This window comes from Passer montanus, unplaced genomic scaffold (genome assembly GCF_014805655.1).
Source record: "Passer montanus isolate IOZ18808 unplaced genomic scaffold, ASM1480565v1 scaffold1, whole genome shotgun sequence".
In the NCBI taxonomy this organism is placed as follows: domain Eukaryota; kingdom Metazoa; phylum Chordata; class Aves; order Passeriformes; family Passeridae; genus Passer; species Passer montanus.
In genome coordinates, this window is record NW_024356504.1 from 13,679,451 (window position 1) to 13,707,277 (window position 27,827).

Here is a 27,827-nt window from a genome sequence, read left to right on the forward strand (position 1 = left end):
CATGCCTGTGGCTTTCCCACTTGCACCTGTGCTCTGCTACTGTGGAAGGTTGTGTGGTAACTCCTTTAACAGGTTTGTGAACCCTCTACTAGCACTTAACATCTCTCATTTTTGAAGCTGCTGGGAGTAGGACAGCAAAGGAGAATTGGGAAGGTGTTTTCTGGGCCAGATGCACACCTGACATTTCTTGCTTGTTCATTTGGCTATCTAAAGCCCCAGCATGCACTTGTAAATGCAGGTGAGGTGCCAAGACTGGGGGTGAGAGGCTGAGCTTTGCTCCCTATGAGTTTGACTTTTAGCCTGATGTGATTATGAAGGTTTATTCAGTTTGTTCAGTTTAATCTGCCAAGCCCCCCCTCCCAAAAATGCCCTCAGACCCTCAAATCTGCCTACTGTTGCAAAATCAGAGCTTGTTATGATACTGAAAGACTACAGAAACAGATGTGAACCCGTTATGAGGGAAGGGTGACGGATGGAATTTCACTTAGGAGTGACTGAATCTGTTAAAAAAAAAAAAAAAGAAAAGAAAATAAGAACTGCTCTAAGAAAATGCAACCAATAATTAATACAGGGATTGAGCTTGCCTGAGGCTACCTGGAGGCCCAGTGCTTAGGAGAGAGAAAAGAGGATTAGGTACTTCGCTTGTAAGAACAGCACCCATCAGCTGCAGCAGATAAGATAATCGTGCAAGAGCCCTGTGCCTCCTGCCTGGTGGCTTTGGCTGCCGGCGTGACTCAAGTTACGTCCACACGCCCACACGGGAGCACAATTAGCGAGGTGCTGCAGGCAGGGCTGCTTTCCTTGGAAAACAGAACTGATCCCTGCAGCTGGAGGCCAGAAGCTGGGAGGTGAGTGTGCTCCAGCAGGGAAGCTGCTGCCATGGAAGGGTATGGCACTGACATTGCCTCCACGCCTGCACAGATCAAAGGGCATAAGAGTCTGGGGACAGACGCCTTTCAGTGACATGAAGTAGCAACATGAGATTTACGTATTTACTCTGTCCCATGTCCATTAGACCAGGGACAGAGTAAATACGAATAAATATGTGTGTGTGTGTGTATGTGTGCGTGTGTGTGTTTAACACAGAGTAAAGGCAAACTCAAGAACTCTGCCATGGGATGTAGCTACAAGAACATTTAGCCAGGTTACAGGGAAAACAGAAAGTCTCTGAATTTTCTGTTGAATACAAGTTTTTTTCGCAGTAACTGGAATGAATTGTCATGATTTTGAAAGAGATGTAGACTCATTGATACCTAGTGTAGGCCAATATTGATTATTAAAGAGCAGACAATGACCTAACTTAGGATCTGAGTTTGTTTCATCCCATGAGGGTAAATTCTAGCATTTTACTTCTTTCTGGGGCTCTCCTGGTGCTGCTGACTGTTTGAACCAGGACATGGCAATAAATAAACCTTAGTTCTGCCATTATCTGTGATCCTATGAAATAATCTCCCCTATCTCTCTAGAGATGTCTGAACTGCATCATCTAGGGCATATGATATGTCTCAATAGTCTCTCCCCAGGGAGCTTCTTACATTTGTCTGGCTCCGCATCCCCAAGACACATCACTGGTGGGAATTCTTCATCCCACTGACAAAACCTTTCCTTGATGTCATGGTGCTTACTCATTGCTTGGAAACCTGCATATGCTTTGCCCTCCTAATCAATTTTTAGAAGTGGCTTGGTGCCATTTGCCCTCCCTTGATCTTTCCAAAAAAAGCAATTCCTTCCAAGCTGGGCAGTGCTGTCCCCCTTTGTCCAGCAAATTATTTATTTATAATTTTTTGAGGGCACAGAAGTTCTCCATCCAGATCCTTGGAGCTATATATACTTGGTGTGCCTTGTTCTCATATTAGGGCTTGCAAATAAGGAAAACATCTTGCTGTGCTGGATCAAGCATTTCACAGCATCGTGCCCTGGCTCCCAAGACAGTTTGTGTTACTGGCCAGCTGCCTCTGCACATGGGTCCAGTTGCATCAGCCCCTACTCCTGCTCAGTAGTCAATGGGCCAAACTCTGCCCTTACTTGGATCCAGAGACAATCTTAGTGGAGCTGCAAAGGTAAAAACAAAATTAGAATTGTGCCTCCTCTTCTGTTCTCCTTCTCCAGGGAGGAGAGGCAGAAGATTAATGGCAGCTTGCTTTGCCCGGTGTTTTCCATCTGTGCAAAGTTATTCACTTGCTGGGATGGTCAGCTCAGGACTGCTCAGATAATTTTGGCCATGCCGATGCTTCCCAGAAAAGTTTATTTTGCATATGTGTATGCTGAAACACCAGTCTTTTAAAAATGCATGCCCCAAATGCTGGTGCCACTAGGTCACATGAAATACTGGTGAAGATGGTGAGATTTTAAAGTTTATTTGAGCTCCTCCTGCAATCAGGAATTTCATAATGAATTTCCATTTTTTATTGGTAGCCCACATAGCTCCAGAAGAAACCTTGGAGGAAAAAATAAATCTTTTGCAGCTCCAGCACCAGCAGGCAAGTAAATCTCTTTGTGCTAAGTGTATTTCTTCTTGAAGTCCTATAGGCATTCTCAGAGTGAAATAATTTTGGTGTCCAATCTATCTCCTTAGTTAAGAATTTACTAGCATTGCATAAGCTTCCCGTAACAAGGTAACCAGATACCAGTTGACTGGTAAAAATAGCTTTCCTGTGTTAGTCAATCCCTAGTTAACTTTCTTCAGCTGTCTTCAAAGATGATATTTAAATCCATCCATCTTCTGGAGGCACGGAGGATACTGATACACAGACAGAGGTACATGTCAGCTCATGATAGTTTGTATTAATTACTAGGCTATATGAGTGTTTGAACACAACTCTGGGAGTGATGGGAATCAGCCTCAAGGGAAGAGTTTGACATCAGGCTTGTCCTGGGATTCTTGAGAAGAAAAGGAAGATAAGCTGAGATACTGAAGGGAAGTTGTTGGAGGGGCCTCCAAGATCTTGTCTTTGCAATGCCAGTAAGTTGAGAGAAAAAGAAATGCTGTGTGTCATACGGGAACTAGATTGCTTTGCAAGGAAAAGGCTGTTCATGTAAACCACATTCTGATCCAGGCCAGAGTAATGTCCCTGGACACAAAAAGTCATGAAAACCGTTTCTTTTTGGACTTGTTCTCAGTATTTCACTTGTCATTCCTTACGATGCAACAACCCTCTCCCTGCTGTATGACTGCTTGCCATGTTTGTGTTCTATAGCCCCTTCATCAAATCCTCTCTTCTTGCTAGATCTTAGTTAGTGATCACACATCTATTTTCAAACTCAGGACCTTCTGTCCAAGCACAATAAAGAATTGCTGGGAACACACTGCACACTGTAGCTTTTCACTTGTCAAGAGAGGATTAGTCGGCCTCTAGCTTCTATAATCTGCCATTGTTAATTGGGAAACATAATGTCTTAGAGATTATACTGCAGTGGTTGAAGATTCTTGATGGAGTCAGATGATCCACATTGAAGCATAATACAAAAGACAGTAATTTTGAGATCATTAAGATGATATCCTTTTAGAAGGCAAGGATACAAGTATTAGGCAAACTTGGGAACTGAAAGACTAAAACATGGAAAACAATGACTCTGGAAAGTGGTTTGGAACAGTTATTTGAATAAAGGTACCATTTTTTTTTAATGGTCAGGGGAGTAAACCCAGGGGATGCTAGGAAAAAATATCGTTGAGGCAGCCTAGGGGAAGGGTATGATCTGCTTAAACTCTAATCTACCACTGCTTACAAGTATGGCTTTTGCTTTAGTTGTCCAGACTTTAAATAGAGCCTTGGAGAACAGAAAGTATTCCAAGTGAGTGAATTGGATGGGCAAAGAATAATGCAAAATCTTGAAAAAACTCCTCTATGAGACAAAGTCACTTTTTTTATCCCGGCGTTTCTTGGGTCCTCTGCTTGTTGTCTCAGAGGGTCTTGCTGTGGGCTTGGATCTTTTCATGGTCACCTCTGGCATATTCAGCCAGCACCTTGTTTTCACAGCACAGTTCCTGACTGTCCTGACCCCTGTTTTCAGATGGGTTTGACTGAGGCAGCAGGAGGTGGGCAAAGTGACTTTTGGAAGGCTCTGCAGGGTGACTCAGCAGCTTGGCTCGGGTTACATGACCCAGAATCCACTTGGCACAAAATCTGCCTCTTCTCACTGCTGGTCTACTGCTCTGCCTGCTGCAGCACAGCTTGTCCTCGCCCTCACTCACCCTGACCCTTACTCTGGGGCTCTGCTTCATCTTCCTTTCTGTAGCCACCAAGACAGTTCTTAACTTGGCCAGGGCTTTCCCGTTTCAGCTCCTCCAGGTCTCATTGATCCAGATAAGTCTGAGCTCTGGTCCTGTCTGAAGACAATAGATGGAAGGTACTTTTGCCCCACACTGCCATGTTGCCCCTGGCTAGTCATACACTTCCCACCCCCATGCTCCTGTTCTGCATCAGCCCTTTGGAATTCTTTTCATCTCCAACCCTTGCAACTGACTGCTTCTTCCTGTCTGGATTGAAGTTGAAAGCTCCATTTGTTTAATTTGGCTTTTAATTGACCTCATCCAATGCTTGTTGATGTCTCAACTAATCTGTGTTTCTCCTCTGCTTATCTGGTGCAGTCCTTTGAAGTCCCCAACACGATAAACTGTCCTGTAAGAGAGAATGAAAGATGAATGAGACAAAATTTCCCATGTAGCTCTCACTGTCCAGTTGATATTTTAGTAGTCCTTCAACTCTGAGGCAAGAAGGAGAAGGAGGCTTCTAAAGGAATATAAAACAATTTATGTTCATCATCACTTAGCTGGAAATTTTTGTGACAACCTCTGCTAAATAGTCACATCATTCACCTCTCCATCTGTCAATAAAAGTAGGTAGCATGAGCCTGCTCTCCACAGAGGTATTGCAATGCCTGCATCTCAGCATTTGTGAACTGTTCAGACATTGCTGGATGGGAGAAAATATGTTGCAGCCAGTGCTGTTTGCTGTTACCTGTTTTGTCTAGGGCAGCTGGGGGAGTTAGATATGAAAATGCCACTGAAATGAGAGTGGGGGAGAAAAGATGAGTGAACATCATGGAAAACACCTCAGGCTACCTCTTCACATAATCAAGCAGAATCACAGGATGGGTGAAGTTGGAAGGGACCTCTGGAGGCTATCTACTCCAACCCCCTTGCTAAAGCAGGTTCACCTACAGTAGATGATATAGGATCATGTCCAGGTGGGTTTTGAACATTTCCAGAGGAGACTCTGCAGCCTCTGTGGGCAGCTTCTTCTAGCGTTCTACCTGATGTTAACTAAGACCAACACCTTCACCTGCCTGTGTCTGCAGAGAACAAATTGGTTTTGTCAGACTTGCTTGCCAGAAGCATGAGCTAAAAAGCCAAGTCAGGTCTGGCTTCTGATCTGAATTCAGACTTTTCAGATAAATGAATTTCTGAGGTCATAAAGCTGGCTGGGACTTGGGGTCCCACCTTAAGTGCAAGTGTCACCATCTCAAGGCATTTGGTTTGCTCTGAACTCCAGGACTTCTACTGGAGGCAGCACAAACATATCTGGAGAGCTCAGATTTAAAAAAGAGGCTCAGCCACCTCAGACTGCTGCTAAAAGCAGTGTTTAGGAATCTGACGTTGGTACCTGAACAGCTAACAGGATTTGGGCTCCTAAGTGGTAGAATGTGTTCTTGCCTTCAATGATAAATCCTTTAAAGCTTCCAATTTTCAAAGTTGAAAATAGCAAGACAAATGCACCCTTAGTGTAATGGATACAGTCCTCATTGATTTCAGCTTTTGGGGCATTATAGTTATGAAAGTGTTCTGTGCAAAGTTTGCAAAGGAATAAAAGACTTTGCAGAGGCACAGCAGGGAGCATTACAAATCAAAGGATAAGTTCTGCAAAGCTATTTGCTCATGAGTCACTGCATGAACAGAGTCCAGGACTCAGAGGAAATAAAAGGGTCTTACTAAAAGCAGCATACCATTGAGTGTGTTTGTATATATGTGCAAAGCCCAGTCTTAGCTCCAGAGGCATCACAAAGACTGAAAAAGTCCATGGCAGGAATTTAACTTGGTTCTGTCAGATACAAGCCTGTTATTTTCATCCTGAGACAGTGAGCTCCACTCTTCACTGCCCAGCCCAATTCTGAGTTCAAGAGCTTAACATTTTGAGCTATTCATTGTTAATGTTATTTACTCATAAAAATCACTGTCTGAGAATGCAGAGAAATGCGTTAAAATGTGTAATGCAATGGAAGCTTTGGATCAAACTCAGATCTGTGCCAGCAAAGGAAAAGATCCCATCCCCAGGTACTCTCCAGATGTGCAGAACTAGGCAGTTATATGTGGAGACATAAACTTTTTAACCTTTTTTTCTTAATCTTGAAGTTCCTCATGCAAACTTTTTAATAAAATTGCAGCATAAAAATCCATTGCCAAAGGGCACAGTGAAATGTTTCAACTGAAAAAAAAATATTCTAAGAGCTGGTGAGTCACTTAATGTCCAGTTGAGGACTTAGAAAAATTTAAAGAACCGTATGGATATAGAACCATGCTAATCACCTTCGCAGAATGAATATTGGTATCTCCTGTAACAGGTCTTCTCAAAGTGGTCCTCTTTCCAAATTTATTTGCAATGTGTTTCTTGGAAGAAAAAGAGAAAAAGTAATCGTGTCTGTCTCCATTCCCCCCTCATAGATACCATCTGGATTGCAGACGAGTCACCCAAATGAAAATTAAGGTTGGTAGGGAAAAAAAAAAGCTTCTCATGTGTCTTTCTAAACTGATATTTTCACTATTTGCATTTTGCACCATCTGAAACAAGACCAAATTTTCTGGTAGCGAGTGTTTGTTAACATGACTTCTATTTTATTAAGAAGAAAAAAATAATCATGGCAGTCATTTAGCTGTAATGGCCAAGATATAAAATGTCAGTTTTATTTATGGCAAGTAGCTGGGTAGAAAATATGTTCTGGCATCACTTGAGATTTGAAGAACTTTGTTTTTCTTTTTCTCTTACTGGATGAAATAATGCTGTATTCTTAACAAACAAACAAATCAAAACAAAGACAGAAACAGCCCTCCCCAGCAAGAGGGATCATGTTCTTCTCTCCAGACAATGACCTTCAGAGTGAGGGGACCTGCTATAGATGCAAGGACATGAAAACCAAATCATATGCAACAGGGACTTAAACCCATGCTTTCCACCTCTGAATTTACATGGCAATCACTGGATAAATGGGCACTCTGGAACTGCTGTTTTCGGCTCTGTTTTTGAATAAAAATTCCATGCTTGGACGTGAAACTGTTCTTGTCCTAAAAAAAAAAGTGTCACTGAAGTCAGTCCACCCTTGCCACGTGTGCAGCTGTCAATGAACCCATATTTTCCGACAACAAACACTTCCATCGGAAAATTCCTCCACAGTTCTCAATGATGAGCACTAATTTATTCCTTTTCCAAGTACCCAGAGCTGCTCCCAGAGTCAGCAATACCCAGACTGTGGCTGGGAGGATGGCAGCCACTCTGGGACTCATGCATGGCAGCAATCTGGGTTTGTGTTACTGCTACATGAGAGTTACACTGGTGTTGCTCCTGACTTGCATCTCTGGTGAGCCTACGCAGAGGTCTTTAAATCGTTCAAACACCACCTTAATCATCTTCATAAGGAGGTCTGACCAAACTGAAGAACCTAGGATTTCTGGGGGCATATTTTTGCATATAGTTTCATTCTCTCTCTGCTATAATTGATTTCCCTGTGGTTTACCTTTATTTATCTCTTTTCTCAAAGAAGCTTCCTTACAGGGCTACCATGCCACTGACCACAGACAGCTAAAAAGCTGCCCTGGTATGGTCCTCTTACTTGGATGTGAAAAATGACATCAGGCAGAGCCCTGCCTCTTCTTACACTGGTAAATTAGACAAGTCAGGTTCTGTAAGCACTTTTTTTTAGTGCTTCAAAGAGACACTATCTGTCCAAAAAGAGCCGAGTATGGATTTCCAAAAACAGACTTAGATCTTTCAGCCAAGCACATACTGGAGCTCTGGTTCTTCTATCCCATGACAGCAGAATTATAAAAAGCAGGGCAGTCCCTGCTACTTTTTAGCTTCTGCTTCTACTGGCATCCCAGGGTTTCCTTTTCCAATCCAACAGAATTTTGGGACATAGGCCAGAAAATGGATTTTCAAAATCTGGATCTGCACAGCGTGTAGCCCCAGTTTAAATCATCTTTCCCCATTTCTGGACTGGTTGTTCCGGGAGGCTAACGAGGCTTTGTTAGCAGAAGGGTACAATGGTTCTTCTGAATGCTTTTGAGTGGGCAGGCCCTACTTCCAAAAATAGATTGCTTTTTCTTCTGTTAATTAATGTAGTGTTAATTGCTGCATTTTCCTTAGACTGAGAATCCTCATCTGCAGCATTTGCCAGACATCGTGTGCAAGGGCTGCATGAGCCAGGCATTTTTAGCTCCTCTAGAAATGAAGGTGTTTGAATAAGAAGTGCAACATCCAGAGCAAAACTGTTGGATGGTTTTGCTCCTCCTCCCAGAGGAGCCAGGAGCCCACCTGCTGTCAGAGGGGATTATGAGTTGAGGGTTTTTGAGCATTTTCTATGTAGGTGTCTGTCAGTACCATTTAGGAGAATGGCTCTGGAGGATGTGTGTCTGTGAGAAGGTGGACAAGCAAGCCCCAAAGACTGACAAGCAGGAATCTTTCGACACCCAGGACAGAAGCCCAGCACAGCACAACTGTATTGTCTGAGGCAGGAGTTCTTCCATGTAGAGTCACCGCAGCATCAAAGCTGTTGAAACACATAAAAGTCCCTGAAGCATAATGAGATTTCTAGCTTGCAAAGCCATGGGAGAGACTGCAGGAGGTCTTAGAAAGGGCACAGGCAGAGTGGGTCTTACTTTAGGGTTGGGAGATGGCCTAGGAGTTTCTTCCACCTCTGCCTAAAGTGCTTTATTTGTAGAAGACTTTGATCTACTGAATGAAGACCTCACTTAATCTACTGTAAATGAATAACAAATCAAAGAAAAATATAAACAACATTTTTTTAACAGCAGAACATTTTATCTATTTATTCATGGCCTTGGTTGTCAGTAGCCTGATGCACAAGTCGGGATAACATGCTGACAGATATGTGGTACTCAGTTATAAGCTTGACACAGGATGCGTGAGGTCTATTGGAGCTTATTTTTGATCTTTGAGTGGATTATTGACTTGAATTAATTCATTGCTGATAATGGGACCAAAAAGAGATTGTAGCAGTGAAATATTAGAATAGATGCACTGTGGAAGCCAACTTACCTCTACTGGAGAGCACAAAAAGCACGGGAAAGTGGGATGAGAAGAAAATGCTCCTGTTACCACTTCCTCTCTCAAAAGCAGGACTAATCATGTCACCCTTAAACTTGTGGACCTTAACTGGCAAGGTTGTTCTAAGTAATCATCTAGCAAAACAAAACCCCCCAAATCTCCACATTTCAACCACAGCTGATGTCCAATGAATGCCTGGAATATTTACAAGAACTGAATTTGTACTGCAGCCTTCACAATTTCGTTCCTTGGTATTGCAGTCACATTTACCATGGCAAATGACTGGCATTTACCATGGTAAATGAGTGAAAGAATTTCTAAGGTCATAAAAATCCTGAATGTTCATGTCACACATGGTGAATGGTTGGGGAGGAGCAAGTACATTCTCTGATATTACCCCACCAGAATATCACATCCCAGTTTCAAGGACTGATTCAAACTAATTGAAGTCCTATTCAACATATCTGTCCAATAAGTACAGAATATTAATAAATTTAGTGGCAACATATGGGAATGCATCTTGGTACAGAGGGTGTATTAAGAGCTATAATGTGCCAAAAACTACTCTAAATTGTACTGTGTTGGTCTTGAACAACTGCTGAAGTTACTCAGATTATGCTGCTGTCAGAATGGATCATAATACTCAAAGTGCAAAAATTAGCATTCCTTGTTGGGCATACACTTACATGTTAAACCAAACTGAAAAATATCTAGGCTAAAGGGTTGCTGTCAGTGTTGCAGACTCATGTACTGTCTCTTCACTGCTAAGGGAAGACATTTTCATTGAAATTTTATTTTGCAGCTTGAAAAAGACTAAACTCATCCCTGTCTAAAGGCTGCAACACAAACCATGTTGAGTATTTTTTTATTTAGAAAAAAAGTGTAAGAAATATAATTCTGGTACCCAGAATAAAGGTCTTCTGTGTTTTTTTCAGCTGAAGAACTGTCATAGTTTTAAGGCATTATTCTCCTTCTCAGGTTTCTGGTTTAGCAAAATGCTTCAGCATGTGGTTAACTCTAATCACTTAAGTCATCCCATTCAAGTCAGAGCTTAAACACTTTGCTGAATTGTGTTTGAAGTGGGGTATGAGAGCTTGAATTTTCAAAAGTCTCTAATTGCAATTAGCTATGCCAAGGGTAGTTTTGCCATCTTATTTCTGTATTTGGTGGACAGTTTGGATTAGAAAAGAAATGGCTGCAACTCCTGTTGTATACACAAAACTCTTCAGACTACATGATGGGAGATTGTAATGCAGAACTTTGTCTTAGAATAGTTTTGTCCTGGAATTTATTCCAACTTTTTAAAATAGAAGTTATCTCAAAATCCCAATCTGTTTTGTGAGAGCCTTAGGTCTTGTAATTAAGATACTGTGGCTTAACAAGTTACCAAGCATCAGCTAAGCTGAGGTAATTGTCTGGATGCAAACCTTACAGTAAATACTTAGCCTAAATGCTGAGTCAATTTATCCCTGGGCAAACGAAGAATAATGTAATTTAACACTTCAGACTAAGCTGAAATGAATCACAGTGTGTTTGCCACAGGCAAAGAGAAGAGATGTAGGGAGTTGCCCAAGATGAGAGGCATGGTAACTCTCAACTCTGGCCACTTGAGAAGTTCAGGCATTTTCACACTGATGGGAATGGAAAAAAACTAGTACTTAGCAGTTCTGCCACATTAGTCTACAGGTGTTTAACCACTTACTGGTCTAAGGAGGGAGTTCAAATGTAGCACATTCAGTAGTGACTGAAATGGCCATTTAATGATATACAACAAAGGTGATGGTTCTCAGCCCATTTCTGAAGAATATGTCCATCATAGGAATTGTTAATGTGAAAAGTAGATCTTTGAAAAAGTTAAAAGGAGTAATCTGTCCATCTGTATGAAGCTGATGAGATGGCCAGGAAGAAAAGACAATCAGGGAAAGGTGTGGTAAAAATCTGTATGAATATCTTTGTAAAGATGAATAGGGAATGATTTCTCACTGTCTGTTTGCATTCAAGAACAGGGGTATACCAAAAGAAGCTAAGTGGCAGGACAAAGAAAGGAAGAGAGGATGTGTTTCCACGTGTTTTGCCATTCAGCTGTGGAACTTCATGCTGCAGTTTTATGTGGTTGGGGAAAGTTCATTTGGGTTCAAAAATATTTAGACAAATTCACAAGAGTAAAATACATGAAAGGTTTTAACAAAAAAAAATAACGTTTTGGCTGAGGAGGTTAGTGAGCCACAAATTTTTTGGTCTTGAAGTACCTGAAAGAGTCTGACAGAAGCTGGATCCACAAGCAAGTGATCACACATGCGTGTTGATGGGGGCACAGTGCACATGAAGTGTGGGTATACAATGATGGATGAATGGAGAAACTCTTGCAACCCTTAAAGCTTTTGGAAGACATCAACTTGTGTATAAAATGTCAGCCTCAGCAGAGAACAAGGGCCAAAACTGGGCCACGGGGGTGAACTCATCTGTTGCTTTAAACCAGAGGCATTTTAAGGAAGTGATTTCTTCAAAGCAAGGGTAAAGCATTCTGATGTGGTGTGTGAAGGGGGGTTAATCTACTGGGAATTTGGCATGTTCAAGTGTGTACAATAATCTTTCAGGCCTCTGGGGTTTGGATTTGAAGGGGGTAAGAGGCAGCTGTATGCAGATTCATGAGGAATGAGGTCAGGAACTGAGGCAATTCTTACCTTTGCCTGGTGATTTTATTACAGCCATGTAAGCAACCAGGGGAACTTAAGACATTTATCAGGAATCATTAGGTTTGATCTATAGACCATAATGACTGCACATAAGATACTGAAAGTAGCAGGACGCTTATTAAATATTCATTTACTATTCAGAAAAGGAAGAGAAGTTGTCCGGTGTGGTTCAGTAACAGACACAGCCAATCCTTAAAATTATTATTTTTGTAAAGAGAAGGAACTGATTTTAAGCCCATGGAAGTCAAGGACATATTGAGTTATGGGAAAGTGCCACGTTTTTTAAGTCTATGGGAAAACAGCTGGAGAACAGAGCATGACATTCAAGCACCTTTTACAATGGTCAAAAGGTTAAAAATTAGTTTAGCTTGAACCTTGAGGACTTTAATGCTCTATCTCAACTGTTGATGATGAGATGGAGACTCAGCAACTTGCAGAGGTCTTTCCCAGTTGCAAGAGCAGACTGAAATAAATATGATTTCCTTCCACAAAGACAGGCGTAACATTTTCTGCTTCTGAAGGAATATTCAATGGCTCAAGAGGGTAGTACTCAAGATGGAGGAATAAATGGCAAAGCAGTAGTTCTGCATTGTTCAATATGAGATTGAGTGGGTGCAAAATGGACCAGACAAAATGGGAAACAGGGTTTCAGGTTGCACTGAAAAATGGGTGTATGAAGGAGGACGTTGCCTTACAAAGTGTCCAAAACAATAATCTCCAATTCAGCATCAGTGAAGTGGGAGATGAAATACAGGGCCCTCACACTTCAAAAAAGGGACAAAGCAACTGGTGAGATCCAGAGAAAAAAGAAAAGGCTGAGTGTCTAGAAAACTCTAAAGGAAAGACTGAAAACTTTAGTGTCCAACTGACTCTTTACCTTGGTGTTTTAAAGAGGAATGTATGTAGAGAGGAAGATGCTGAAGAGCTCTTGGGTTCTGTGGCGCAAGAGAGACTGAAGGCTTGAAAAGGCATGGGAAATGTCAGTTTCGCACTGGGAAGATAGCAAGGGGAGTGAAGCTCTGAATTCTCTGCCTGGTAATTTGAAACATCTCCACAGTGGAAGGATTAAAATGACAAATTAGACAGCTATCTGTGATACAGGCTGAACACAGCTACATGCAAGGCATGAGCACTTCAGCAACCTTCTCATGGAGAGCTGCTCACCGTGACCTTCCTTCCCAAAGGCCTCCCTGTCATGAATACTTCTCTCTAGTACCCTTTGTAGTGGAGCAAGGGTTACTTCTGTTGTCTAAGATGCACTCACACCATTCTAGTCCAGAAACCATGCACATACTGTGAGATACCTCCAAAGATTTATGCAGCTTTTGGTCCAATGCCAGGACAAAGAAAAATAGCTGCTCAGTGGGAGAAAAGTGCAATTTTTTTTCTGCCAAGTTAACATTTTTAAACTTTGTAATCAACTTTCTGCCACATCAGAGGTCTTTTCAGAGTATCTGATTATTAGAACACTTTTTGATTTACCTTTGTTTGTGTCACTTCCTTATTTATGTGATTTGCTGAAGGTTTCAGTGGTTTCAGAGGTGATATATCTAAACCATCCCCAGTGAAAAGTGCCTGGATAATTATAAGTCCCTTTAAATCACCTTCTGTCCTTGGGCACTATGTATTCAGCTCCATAACCAATGTACTGCTTCTGTGTTTGCATCTGTAAATCTCTTGGTGTCCATGGATCGCGTTTTTTACTGTTTCTTACACAGGGACAATGTTATCAACAAGACTGCAAACATGAGTTGTAGATTCTATGATGGAAACTCCTTGAGACTGGGGATGTGAAAACAGATCTATGTGTCCTTCTCTAACTCTGGATTCTTATACTAGGATCAGAATCACTGTAGACATTCTGTGCATAAGTTTAGGAGCAAAAGAGAGGTGCTTCCTAAGGAATACAGGTCTAAGACCAAATTTTAAATGTTAATATCACTCCACAGTCCAGGTAGGGATCCCCACATTCGTGACATGGGTACCTCTGTTTTGGAGCATCTCAGAGATGAGATGCTGAATACAGGTTCATGCAATGCTTTATGGAAGTTAGACTTCTGTTTGTTTCCTGTTCCTGTCACATCACCTGGAAAGATCAACTGTGTCAGTACTCTCTTACATGAAGATCTTTCCCTTTAGAGCTTGTATTTCTCTGGCTCCTTTGGGGACAGTATAAAAAGACTTCCCAGAGACCCAACATATTTTCCACTGGGTTCCTGCCACCTACCATTCCCATGAAGAAAACTGTTTTCTATGTGTTTGGTGAAAAATCTATCAGTCCTTCCAGAGCCTGGGATTGTGGAAGAATCATTGTAAAGTCTAATTTTAATCTCTAATGAATGAATGCAGGCAGAGAGTAACACAAGCAGTAGAGTGGTGAGCAATTTCTGGTGAAAGAGGAATTGCAGAGGAAAGCAGAGCAAAGTCACATCTGTTTGTATCAAATGTCATCAAGCAAAGACCTTCACTTTTTTTGTTCCTTTACCAGAGGAAATGAGAATGATCTCTCAAATTTCTCTAAAAGTCACAGCTTACCTCCAGGATATGCCAAAACTGACCTTTGGGGTCTAGAGACGCCAAACCCTGTCTATATTGTTTTGGGGTGTCCTGGTGTTAAGTTATTAGAGGAACATTCAGTTTGACCACCCCACAAACTTTTTTGTGTTCAGAAAGCATAGCAGTTGTCAGGTCTCCCATCTGTAGAGTTCCAACAGATAAAAATGAATGGTTATATCTTTCAAGAGGCTTAATAAAAATATGTTTTATTTTTCATCCTTTGAGATGCCATAGGGATAGCATAATAAAAGTTCCTGGGCCATTCAGTTTGTGGCTATGATGGAAAACATATTAAAAATTCCCCCCATGATGATAATATTCACTGGGTTCTCCAACCCTTCTCTTCCCTGCTGTCAGTCTCTGGTGATGAGTTCAGGTGCAGCAGAAACTCAGAAAAAGTAGTGTGACAGCAGGTTTAATTTCAGTTGGGAACTAAGATGAGGTCAAGATCATTGAAGGTGATTTAAGGAAGGTGGAGTTGAATCTGTCACTGGAGTTTCAAAATGCTCTGTTTTTCTTAATGTATGATTACGCTGGTCCCTATGGATCAACACTGGATTTATGTTTGCATAAATGCTTGGCTGTAAATTACAATATGTTTTTGAGCCATGCTTCACTAGCTGTAAGACATAGATTTGCAGTCCCTGCTGAGCCATCAACCATCCTAGGGGAGATAAGCCAAGAAGAACTTGACTCTTGGGCTCAGAAATAGTGGTGAAACATGGAGGACTGTCAGCGTTTCTGGAAGACATGATGTCTCTTTTACAGACTAGCTGTTTTCCTGTGCTAGGGCTGGAACAAAGAAAGAGGAGGCATTTAGTTTCCCCAGGTATCTGCTCTTGTGGTTAAGAGAAGAGCATGACTAAGAGTGGATGGTATTTGAATTTGTATGATTAGAATTGAACCTTGCTCTTGCCTGTTGAGTGAGGATCTTTTCCAGAGGGCACAATTTCAGGCTTGTAGGTCCTGCAGGCTAGTGTGGCAGCTGCTGCTGGATGGGGTGCTCCTTACTTCTGTCTCTCAGGCTACAGAAACTAATGCCTAACCATGCCACCCCAATCATCTATTGAGCCTCAGGCAGACCTCTGGGCTATTTGTTCAGCTGGGGCAAGTTTTCCTTCTTAATCTTTTCAGCTTGGCAGGAGCCCTGCTGAGCACACAAGGAAGCTCATCAGCTGCTGGCTCAATGTTTGGACAAGGGGATAACTCCTGCTGGGGCTGGTGAACTCCAATCCTGTCTAATTTACATTGTTATTTATTCTGCAGGCATTCCTGTGCTTCCTGAGTACAAGCTGGCTTTTCAGCACGTTTACAGCCACACTCCCACAGTGAGCTCAGCAGTGACAGGCAGCTACACACAGAAGCAATAGCCCCTTGCATGATGGAGAGCAGTGCTTGTAAACCAGCAATGAGGCCGTCCCCTGCTGTGGAGCACTAAGGAATCTGATTCACCAGCTTCCATCTTCTTCAAGTTCTGGGGCCCTATATTTTGTTTAAATTGCTGTAGTTGTCAAGTCAGTTTTCCAGGTATGCATCACTCCCAAGCAACCATGAAAACTACAAGGTTGTTTACTCTTCATTCTCCACATGATTGCCAAAGTGACTTGGTCAATGGTATGTGAGCAAAGGCACAATGCATTGGCTAATGTGACCATTGGGTCACTCACAAGTTCAGACCTGCTTGTTCATCTGGAAAGGGCTGTACAGGGTAGGTCTGCATGACAAAATCCTGTGCAGCATCTGAGTGCAGAGCTGGGTGTGTTTGCACCAGCTGGTGCATGGCAGGAGGTCACCTGTAGGGACTGTCTCCACACCAGGATGCAGCCAAAGTCTCTAATCTCTAGACCTGAGAATAAATGCCTCCTCTTTAGGGCTGATGTCACATCTGAAGTTTGATTAATCTCTAAGGAGTGAAAGTCATCTCTCCATGCCAGAGTTAGCTATCCATAAGCAGCATAATAGATTCTTCATGGCTTGAGCTCAGGGACCCTGCCATGATCTCTGTTGCTTGGGGCTCAAGGTAGAGGGAAGAGAAAGGAGCAGCTGTGCCATCCCTCCCACTGGAGCAGTTGTTTCAGCCAGACCTTCAAGGTAATGGGATTAGGAATTTGCACCCCACCACAATCATACATATAACTATCTGAGGTTGGACTCCTGCTGACCAGGGGAGGGAGACATATGAATAGTGGGTCCTGGGGTGATGGAAGAGTAGCACTTTGAGAGATCTTTATCTCATAATCTGTACCCAAAGTATCAACAAGCTAGTCCTTGGTTTCTCATCTGTTTGGTGAAATTAATGTCACCTCAGGAGGTGTTCTGGACATACAATCCATTTGCTGTCTCAAAGTGCTCAGAACCCTGTGGTGCTCTGCGGTTATTTGAATGTCTGTTCTGACCAAGACATTCTCCTGAAGGAACAAAGAGGAAGAAAACATCACTGTAGACTCCCTCGACCTGTAAACTGTATCCTGGAGAGCCTGATGCCTGTGACACAAACTCACACTTTATCTTTTCACAGTCACTGCCTCCTCTTGGTGCACCCTGCCCTGCTCCTGCAAGTCAGAAATTAACTTGGGGCAGCCACAACCTCTTGTTAGTGTGAATGCAACTGAAATGTGCCACTCACTTTGAGAAAAAATCAAGTCTGCTGGGATGGGTCAAACCTTGGCAAGGACGAATGGCTTTGGTGTCTTTGACAACCAGCTGCACCTGTCTGAAGCATTCCTAAGGCAATCAGGAAGTGGTATATGAAATATCGCTGCATGGACATAGCCTGCTGTAAGAAAAAGCTGAACAAAAATGATGTCTCTTGCAACAGCAGCTGCATTGTGGTCTTTCCACTCCATGCTGACTGCCTCCTGGACTAGATCTGCCTGCCACGTAGTGCTCCTGATGGGCACAAGTCTCAGACTAGGAGGTGCTGCTCTCAATAGAGCATCACCTGGGAGGTGATGAAGACAAACAAAGGCAACTCTAATTTTTATAGCACCACTAAGCCCTTTCTTTTTAAGCGTTGGATTTAGCTGGGAGCCCATGGCTGCCTGATGACGTGTGAATGGGATCTCAGTGAGGAACTGACCTTAGAGCTGATGACAAGCTGTACTGGCAAGAACTGGTGTAGCTGAGTGAAGGCTGAAACCGCGCAGCAGAAAAACCAAGGTAGGTTTGGCACAGAGTGGAGGAAGCAGGCACAAATATGTGGGATGGCAACTGCAGATTAACATAGAAGCATTATGTCACAGAGATGATTAGGGCATGGGTGGCTCAGGAGAGAACAGCATCTTAGGAAAAAGCTCCACCAAAATCAAACAAACAAGGTATGGGACTGTGAAAACCAAGCTGAGCTGCCACATGTGCTGTCTCTGTATCACAGCCCTAATTAAAGTGAAATTTACAGCAAGAATTATGCTTTTCTCCTTCCTCCCCCTTTTCTTATGGAAGTACTTGTTTTCCTTTACCTGGGAACAGAGGACATCCTGTCTGTAAATCTTTATGGCTTTCCAGAAGTTTTATATTACTTGTGTAGCTCTGAAATACCCCAACTTGGCCCTGCCTTCCCTCAGGAAATATTCTCATGTTCAGATTTATATTCAAAGTGGCCCCAGCACTTCAGGAAGGCAAAGACTATGCAGCTTCTTAAATCCTTCCTGTACTATGGGCAAGGATTTTCATGTCACCTAGAGAATTCATTTATGTGATTAGATATACATGCACATGGATCCACACAGTCATTTGCAAGCAGGCAGGCAGGACATGTTTTGCCCACACTTCAAACTGGTCCAAAAGCTATGGAAATGCAATCACAAGGTGCTGAGTGGCAACTAATATAATCTACTCCTCAAAAACTGTTATTAGCTGGGCTCGGCAATGCACTTAAATGACTGCTTTAGATCCCACATGGAGCTGGCTTGTGTTGGGTCAATTCAGAGCACAATATTTCATGAAGACAAGTCTGACATTTCATCCGATAGTGGTCTGACTCCTTTTAATGATGTTTATCAGATTCAGATAGAAAAAACAGAATCACAGGAACAGAAAGGTCTCCATGGACCACCAGCCTGGACATCACAGCTGAAGAACCTTTCTGTAAGGACTAGCAAGACCCCAAAATGAAGTGTACAAGACTGATGTTGACAGTTTATTACAGTTCTTGGCTGGATTAGTGAATATACTTTTTTCTTTTTTGCAAGGCATTGTGTTTTAAGCCAAAAAATGCTGTGATTTATATATCATATTAGTTTTGAACCAAGAGCTCATTGATGTGTTTTCAAAGAACTGTATTGTTCTGGAGCTAGAGCATGTCACAGAGAGGTGTCTGTCTCTGACGAGTACCCTCAGTCAGGGCAAGCAAAGCCAGCATAAATTTTCAGGGGTAAATCTACCTACCCCACATTTCTCCCACTCCCTTCCCTGCTCTTATAGCAGCAGAGGCATCCCTGTAGTCTCATGATGAATGTGGTCAGGGAACTGATCTGGTTGGAGCTCTGCATGGAGACACCAGGTGTTGTCTTGGGCTGTGCCCTGTTATCGTCATGTCACCTTCCTTTTTCTGTCCTTGTCCCCGATCTACTGCCAAATCACTCTTCCCTCTGAAAGAGTTGATTTTCTGGGTGGATTATTTTTCTTTGTGGGGTTTTTTTTTTGTTTGTTTGTTTTTTGGTTTTTTTGTCTGGGCTCACCTCTGAGAAATTCAGCAGGGAGAGGGGATACTACAGATGACTGTGGGGCAGCACATGAGAACAGGGTTAGTGTACAGAAATACCACATTACAAGACATTTCCAGCACAAGTCCTGCAGGAGAAGTTCTTTGTAGAACAAAGATCTCCCAGCCCAATTGATCCAGAGTTTCTGACTCCTCTGACACCCATGTTGTCCTAACCTTTAAGTCCTACAAGTCCTACAGCAAGGGACAAGGAGAACAAAAAGCTTGAAATTTAGAACACATTTTGTAGGCTATGGAAACCTGATTGTTCTTTTTGGCTTCTTCAAGAACTTCCTTCCTGACATTTTCCAAGCGTGTAGCAATGCTTATTGACACACTCTCCTCAGTATTGCTTCAACCCAGGCCTGTGAAATGGGGACTCTGTGGCTTTTCTTCTTTTAGTTGTTTGTCAGGTCAACTTAGATGAGAAAAGTGTTTGGAGGGTGGAAGAGGAACAACAAAAAGCAGTTCAGCTTGAAGGGATACATCCAGCATGGAAAACCTGAACCCAAACATTCAGCCTTGGCAAAGTCATAAAGAACTGAAAACAGCATGTGTTGTAATAGAAGCCTTGTGCAAGTGGCCAGTGCTGCAAAGTCCATCTCCAATAAAGTCACTGTGTTTCCTGCACATCATCCACCTGACTCTTGCTGCAGCTTTCCAGTGATGGTCTGATGCCACTACAACAAACTACAACAAACTACGGACAGAAAAAAAAGCAGATTGGAGAGAAAAGATTCTCCATCTTGATAGTTTCAAGCCACTATGCAGAAACCTGTAAAGTCAAAAAGCATCTTCAGAATTGGTGTTTTTCTCCCAGCACAGTCTACATGTGTGCTTTTGAAGTTTAAGATCTTGTTGTAAAATTCTGAGGGGATGTGAGGACTATTACAAACTCAGGGTGACAGCATAAAGTGTACTCCTGGCGCCTTCCCTTTCAGAGAGAACTTTATTATGATGAGAGTCCTGAAGAACTCTCTATGTCATAGGGAAAAGCAAAATATCTCTAAAATAATCCATGCCAAATCTGAGCAATGGAAAAAAAAATATTATTCAAAAAAAGTCAGATCTGGCAATGGGATTTATCTGGATGGCATGAGAACCTCATGCCTGCTGGGCTCCAGGGGAAATTCTCACTACTTCTGGCACCACCAGTATGCTTGTCCCACACCCTGTCTCTAGTTACAACTCAGCTGCAAAGCACTGGGAGAAAAATGAATAAAATGGGACAGAAGTGTCCCTATCAATTACAGGAAATAAAATCCTCCATTTTCCTCTGTCTAGAGGATGTGAATCCTCTACAACTCTGTAAGCAGCAATGAAAATAGGACCAGCAAAGTGTTAATAAACCACTCTCATCATCCCTTGCAGGAAGACCCATGCATCTCCTTATCCAACTCTTTCTCTTAACCCCGGGTTTGCTCTGATACTGCCACAGGATCCTAACTTCATCAGAGTGGTCTCTGAAACCATACACCTTCCCTTGCATAAGGCTGTTTTGGATAGGCAGGCAGGCTTACAGCTGTAAGTGTTTCACTGCTTGTTTAGACTGTCACTGACCAGGAAGCATCTGCAATGACTTTGTATGGATGAGGCTTGGCAGCAGCATGTTACATCTGACCTGATGTTGTGGTTGTTTAGCTTTTTTTCCTTACTGGTTTTTTTATTTTAAACTTGATTCTCCAAGGAGATCTGGGATCCGGGACACATTAAACATTATTTTGCTGACTTTAAATTGCTTTGCAATACTGCAGTCAGCTTGGATGCCAAACTTAAGCCTGTAAACTCTATTTTTAGCCTTAAGTTTGTCAGTGCAATGGACACTATCATATCAAAGTATTTAAGGGTTTGTGGTAAAACTTCCTCAAAACAGTTTTTGCTCAGATGAGAATAGTCTTACTGGAAGCCTATACAGATATGAGCTATAAAAATTTGGTTTAAAATTGAATCAGGCTGCAGGAAGAAAACAATCCTTTTTTTACCATGGCAGCATAAAAGCAGGCTGGTTTTGGAACACGGATTGGTTTCGTTTGTAGCAGACACACAACACTAGCCTAACTCCAACGTGGTCCTGAAAGGATCCATGTGTGGAAGCTCCTGTTCTGCAGAATGGTGCTGTATTCATGTAACAGAGCTGCTCCTTGTCAGCTAAACCAGTGTGGTTGTTTACCTTCCTGTCCCTGGAGAGATGAGCACACACCAAGTTATATTTTGAGTGCCTTTGTGGCAAGGGTCCATTGCCTTGAGAATTATGAGAAGAGAGGCTTACCCTTAGGCAGGTGACTGGCTGGGCTCACTGTGGGTGAAGCCAGTGTTGGACATCCCACATGGCTCATGTTGGATGTCTGGGAAGCAGGAGCCACGTGGGCCTCTGTGTGTGAGCCATGAAGAAGGGTCAGTAACACCTGTCTGTAAAATGAGGCAGAAGTTGATTAGCTTGTGTTCTTCATGGAGACATTGATCTTTCAACTCCTGAAACCGAGAAGACAACTGCCTGTGGTGCAGGGAGGCTGAGTGCAGATGGACACCTGGATCACCCCCAAGCAGACACCCTCTGCAGCACAGCAAGCACACGCTGCAATCATTTCTCTCAGGAGCCCAGGTCTACTCTCCAGGAAACTGCTACCAGAAATATGAAGCCCACGAAATCCCTGAGCTGTCACCACAGCAGAGTAAAGCTGACAACTGTGTTTGAGCCTATGGATGCTTTAGACAGACACTAGAGGACCAGAGGGTTGCATGTTCTTCATGTCCAGGAATATCACTGGGAAGATTGTTGGGGAGTACATTTATTTTTGTTTGTTGGCTTGGTTCTTTATTTTGTTGTCCCTTCTGCAGTGAAACAAACAATCTATGGAATTAGAAAACTGTGGAAGAACAGATTTAACCTGACAAGCCCAAAGCACCTTTGTGAAATCTGATGGACACTCCTGGACTTGTCTGAAAATCAGGACATTTTTCATGGTAAATGTGCTGTATCTACCTGAGAATGAAGAATATAAATGAGTCTCATATGATTACAGCTGGGTGAAAAAATGAGACATACAGATGAGGTAAAAAGACATTACTGATGAAAAATTACCTTTGAATATTGCAGCAATTTACTACCTACTTTAACAGTGGAAGACTTTCCAGATGGACAAAAGGATCTGCCATTACTAGATTCTTATAGACTGTCTTTTAAGGAAAATTATGAACTCAAGGAAAAGATGTTGAGATCATGAGTAGCAACCTGAAATGACATGCTAAATGCTCATTCCCTCAGGCTTTCATTAAGATAGGCAGATGATGGATTGAGGTATGGTTCAGCTTCTCTTGGTGCTGCTGGGACTGCAGATACTCATCTTGGTACCTTAGAGAGCTTTTAATTGCCCATTGGCTGGTGAGCAGCTTTCAGCTTTTCCCCTATACTCTTTTGGCTATATCTCCACTGTTTTAACACTGAGTCCAGAGAACAACCAGGACAATATTATTCCTTTCACCCACATGGCTTCCTTGTGGGCACACTGCAGATTGTACCTATTTCTGCCTTCCAACTCACTAAATCACCTCATGGGCTGTGGTGGCATCACTAACCTTTTTGGTTTACAGTGGTGCTTGGTCTAAAACCCACTCAGGACTTGTTGGTTTCTTGTCTGAGGTGACACTCTGGCCCTGCAGCAAGCACAATATTTCAGGAGAAGACTCTAGTTGAGAGTTTGTAGCATAAATGCAAATGCTTCTTGGGAAGCAGCTGACCCACTAGAAGGAAATGCAGCAATTAAAAGATCTTACCCTGAAAAGACCCATGTGCAGAGCACACTGTGCCCAAACCCACATTTTTGTGCTTGCGAACCGTGCTTACGCAAGAATGTGCTTAAAACCTGGCCCAGGTCAAGTCTCAACTGGAAGAAATTTACTCAAACGATCCATCTGGAGGTGTTCAACCACCAGACTTTGCTTCTGGAATATAAGCGTTCCTGGCTTTGGGCACTCATTCCCAGGCAAGGCTAATGGTGCACAGCTGCATCTCACCCCCATGGGAACAGGGCTCACATCTCACATCTGGACACCAGTTTTTCAGACCCACCACCTTGCAGCCTGGTGCTGCCAGATACACCTTTCCCAAGTTTTCACTATTCAATGACTTCTTGACTCACTCTCCAGCTACAGATGACACAAAAAGATGCATTTCTACATGTTTGTGCAATGGCATGCACTTTTCCTGCCCAATGAAACGCCCAACTTCAGTCCTTTCTCAAAAGAAACTGAAAAATGACCATAGGAGTCATGCCTGGCTCCTACTCTGACAACATCATGCTTTTCTTCATTGGATTTAGGCTCACCAAGTGGTGCTTAATCAGCTTCCAGGATGTGTCTGGTTTATAGCATCTGGATTCACAACAGTAAAAGTGGGTCCCATTATGTGTGGTGCATGATAGCCATATTTAATTTTCATACCAACACCAGATGCCTTAGAAACTGGACAGTTTATGTAAGTGTTGAACCTCTTCTTTTCTTTAACTTCACCACAATTTCATCAGCATCAAACAGGCTGAAGCATTTCTGAGAAGTGACCAATCAAACCACATTAATTATTAAAAAATAAAAATAGACAAAATGTGCATTTTTTTGTTGTGTCTACTAAACTAAGTGCTAGAAGGAATTTCCACCCCTGCAAATGAAGATTTATTCTTTGAAAATACTTAAATAAAAAAAAAGTCAAAAGACAAAAATAAACACTTTTCATCTTTCCAACTAACATTGCCTTTGAGTAAATTGAAAATAATTCAGTTGTTATAACTTTAGCTGGAGGTGATGATAGCTGAGAACTCTTATTTGTTTGTATGGTGTCTGACTGCAGGGTCCCAAAGTCTGTATTGCAACTTTCCTATAGAAATGTGACTTTTACTTGTGAAGGGAGAGGGCACAAGTAGGCTATATGGACATATCCTTAATTGCTCTTCTGTAAATAAGGGATTTCAAGAAAGAGCTCTCATTCCTTCTCCTGTTAAACAAGCTGCAGTGATTTTCTTTGTAAAGAAAATGACCTACAAACAATGCTGGGAAAACACTGTTGGGAACACAGTCAGCAGGAATGGATGGTCTCCTTTGTAGGACTGTCATTATTAGAGTGGTCCCCTAGCAGGGGTTATTCCATTTAGGCTCTTCAGGTTAATACACACTCACAGGAGAGCAAAAACCAAAGAGAGATGCAGATTTTGGTGAACAGTTACAAAAACTGTGATCACAGTTTTGGAAAATTTGTTATGTGGTTAGGCAGGATCTGAGAATCTTTTCCCAGATTCATAGCAGAATTTCCACAGAATCTGGGAATAATCTTTATTCTTCAAACTCAATAGCATATGGGGAAGTGAATGCTCACCAACAGGACACTGCTGCCTCTGAGATCTTAAAGTACATGCTCCTTGTGAGGTACAGTCAGTCTTTCACAACCTTGAATCCAGACCTTCCTTTAAGAAATTCAGACAAGTTTGCATGTGATGCCCTAAAGCTGTGTCCTGTATGGGCTTCCAAGAAACTTCAGCTGATCTGCAAGTATCAGATTTTCAGATGATGGGTTTCAATTTCCACGAGGTGAAGTTGCAGAGAGTTAAGATTCATGATCGTACACCACAGATCAGTTGGATATGGAACAGGCAAACACCTGAGGTGAGATGTAAGTAAACCTGGGCAAATATTTCACACCCAGGGGAGTTTTCATCTGGATCACTTCCAGAATAGGATACTAAATATGCTACTTTTGCCTTAAAGCTCAAAATATTGGTTTTTTGAGTCCCCACCACAATAACTGAATTTAAGAAGATGTGTTTGCTTTCCTCCCTAAGCATAAGCCATTGGAAAACAAAAGAGGTCATTCAGTGAGCGTCCCTAGCAGGAAGCATCAAGAGAAAGGGGAATATTACAGACATCAGCAGTGCAAGAACAGAACTGCTCCTGACAAGCAAACATTGCAAGATTTACAGGAAGGCATCAACTGCTTTTATACACTCCTATTCTTCCCTTATGTTTTCTCTTCACTTGGTCACAGAAATCCCAATCCATTCTCTCCTTTACTTTTCACCTCTCTCTGAGGTGGGTGCTGGAAATTTGCTTGATGAGGCACTTTCTATTATTCTCTTTCTATTTTTCCTAAGTTATCTTCATTTTAGTGTGGAATGTGCTCTAAATTATGGTGCTTACAGCCAGTTGATGGTCTTTTGTACAGGTCCCAGGGCTGCCTGCAGTTACTTTCAGTATGAATGTTTAAGTTTTATGGGGAGGAGAAGAAAAATCCTGCTTCATTTTTCTTTCTGTCCTTGCTGCAAGACAAATGTATAGCTGCCTTCCTCTTGGCAGCATTCAGATAACCTCCAGAATATGTGGAAGGGTCGCCAGACTCCTATTACCAGGAATTGCAAATCTAATTCACTGTTGTCCTTCCTAGAAATTTGGCTCCAAATGTTCCTTAAAAAAAAAAAAAAGAGAGAAAACAATCCACCCAAAATTTATGTTGTTAATGTTTTTAATTTGGCTCTGAATTTCCAAGTCTGTGTCATGAATATTGTCCTGTCCCTTCATGTGTTTTCCAATAAAGTAGGCAGATTGAAATTTTACCCTCCCTGACCTACTTGGGAATTTCAGTCTTGTTTCTATTCCTGCTTCCTCATCAAGTTTGCTGAGGGTCTTATAGCAAACTGCAAACTGACCATGGACAGAGGGAAATACATTGAATAAGCATCTGTCCCAGCTATCCAAACAAGCTGTCCCTTTCCCAGCCCATGCTGGGAGCCTTTGGGTTTGCCCACTGAGTACAGGCACTCTTGTGCTCTATTCTGGTTGAATTTTCAGTGACCCAAAGTCTCTTCCAGTGAAAAAATCAGAGAAAAACAGACAGCTGGATGTAGTCATAGGCTAATTTAGAGGATGACTGAATGAGGACATGGTGCAATGTGACATAAAGTAAGTGTGTTTTTATCCCTGAAAAGTTCTTGGCCAAGTGAGCTTATCACTAGGGATGTCAGTGTTTTTGCTTAGGCCACCCTAGCAAAACCATCCTGCTCTTTTTTTGACCCGTATTTCTGAAGTTTAGGACAGAGAAGGGACTTTAATCTGGACTACAAAGGGATAATATGTAAAGATACACCACACAAGTATTACTCCATCAGAAATCTGGAGCTGGATCAGGACCACAGCATTAAGGTGCCTTGTTAAAATGACATTGTTCCACAAGCTCCTCCTCTACACAAAAAGTCAGAGCTCTGATCAACACTGTTCACATGCTGCTGGATATAAGGCATTGCTATCTTCTTCAAAACCAGTGAAGTATTAAATGATCAGATTTCTGACTGAGTTCCTTTACTGGGACCATTTGTAATTCTGTCACCAAAGCAGTTTCAGAGTAATGATTAGTTATTTCTCAATCCTGTTGACAGTGATCTACCAGTTCAAAGTAGTGAGGCTGAAATAATACTCGTTCTTCTAGATAAAAATCCAAACAACCCAAAATCAAAAACCCAAGGAGCTGTCCTGCTGACTGTTCTCATCTGACTTCAAGCTATTGGCTTTGGCAAGTGAAGTGGCTTTGGCAGGCTGCTCTCCTTGGTCATCCTTATTAAGAAGCCACTTCTTAGATGTGTGCTTGCATCTTTGCTTCCTTGAGAAGAGAAATGGAGTTTCTACAACCTCATCCACCAGGCTATATCAACAACTCGTCATAAGTTGTCATGAATTATATTGGATATATTCTTTTTGCTACTGTTACTTGCAGATTCCAGTTCTGAATGAAAATGCTCTCAAGTTCTTTTCCTTCATCACCGCAGTTAAAAAATCTCCTTTGATTACTAGACTCCATATTACTTCTTTTCATTCATGGCATAAAACTCATTAGGCATTAATGCTTTTGGCTACATAGACATTGACAGGAACTTTGCTATCAGAAATATATTCCCCAAATGCTTTTGTGGGCATCAGTCCTGGAGAAATTAACAGCAATGTAGGAATGAGATTCAAGCCTTAAGCCCAACAATCTTAAACAAGCCTAAGAATTTAGATGACTTTTGTCTAGACTCACTCATCATTACTTACTTCCTTATCTTGAGTTTCCTCAGACTTTTGCTACATTCTTAGTTTAGGTCTGGGTCAGTTGAAGAGTGTGACAGTAGAGCCCCCTTGGACATGGTACTTTCTAAGCCCCTCAAAGACTGGCATTGTTTAGGCTGTCTGACAAGAAAGAACATAAAAATCAAACATGTAAGCACAGCCCATGAGATAGACAGTAGCAGCATAAAATGGTCACAGACCAGAGAAAAACAGCTTGCAGACAGACAGGACTGTTGGCTGCAAGGGTTTTCAATGGAAAAATGTTTCTGTTCCAACTTTCTCACCACATATCATTTTACAAAAAAGCATCATTATAAAATAAACTAAATCCAAACATTCAATAAAGGTGGGTTTCCCAGCTTGATGGTGAAATTTCTAATCAAATGTAGATTGTTTCAATTCAGAATAGCTGCTAATATAGGGGATACATGTCTTGGGATAAGTATGACCTGGTCTCAGCTATGAGGATGATGATTTGGGGTCTCATTCATAAGCATAAAAAGTTGAAAGATTATC

The 27,827-nt window shown here is 42.0% G+C and overlaps 1 long non-coding RNA gene across 1 annotated transcript in view; it reads left to right on the plus strand.

Annotated features, from left to right (window-relative positions):
• The first annotated feature begins 2,848 nt into the window (after positions 1 to 2,848).
• LOC120497693 overlaps positions 2,849 to 27,827 on the plus strand; it is a 45,517-nt gene continuing 20,538 nt past the window's right edge. The window contains exon 1 of the long non-coding RNA XR_005626554.1: positions 2,849 to 2,962. This is a non-coding gene — a long non-coding RNA (uncharacterized LOC120497693). The remainder of the gene's footprint in view (positions 2,963 to 27,827) is intronic.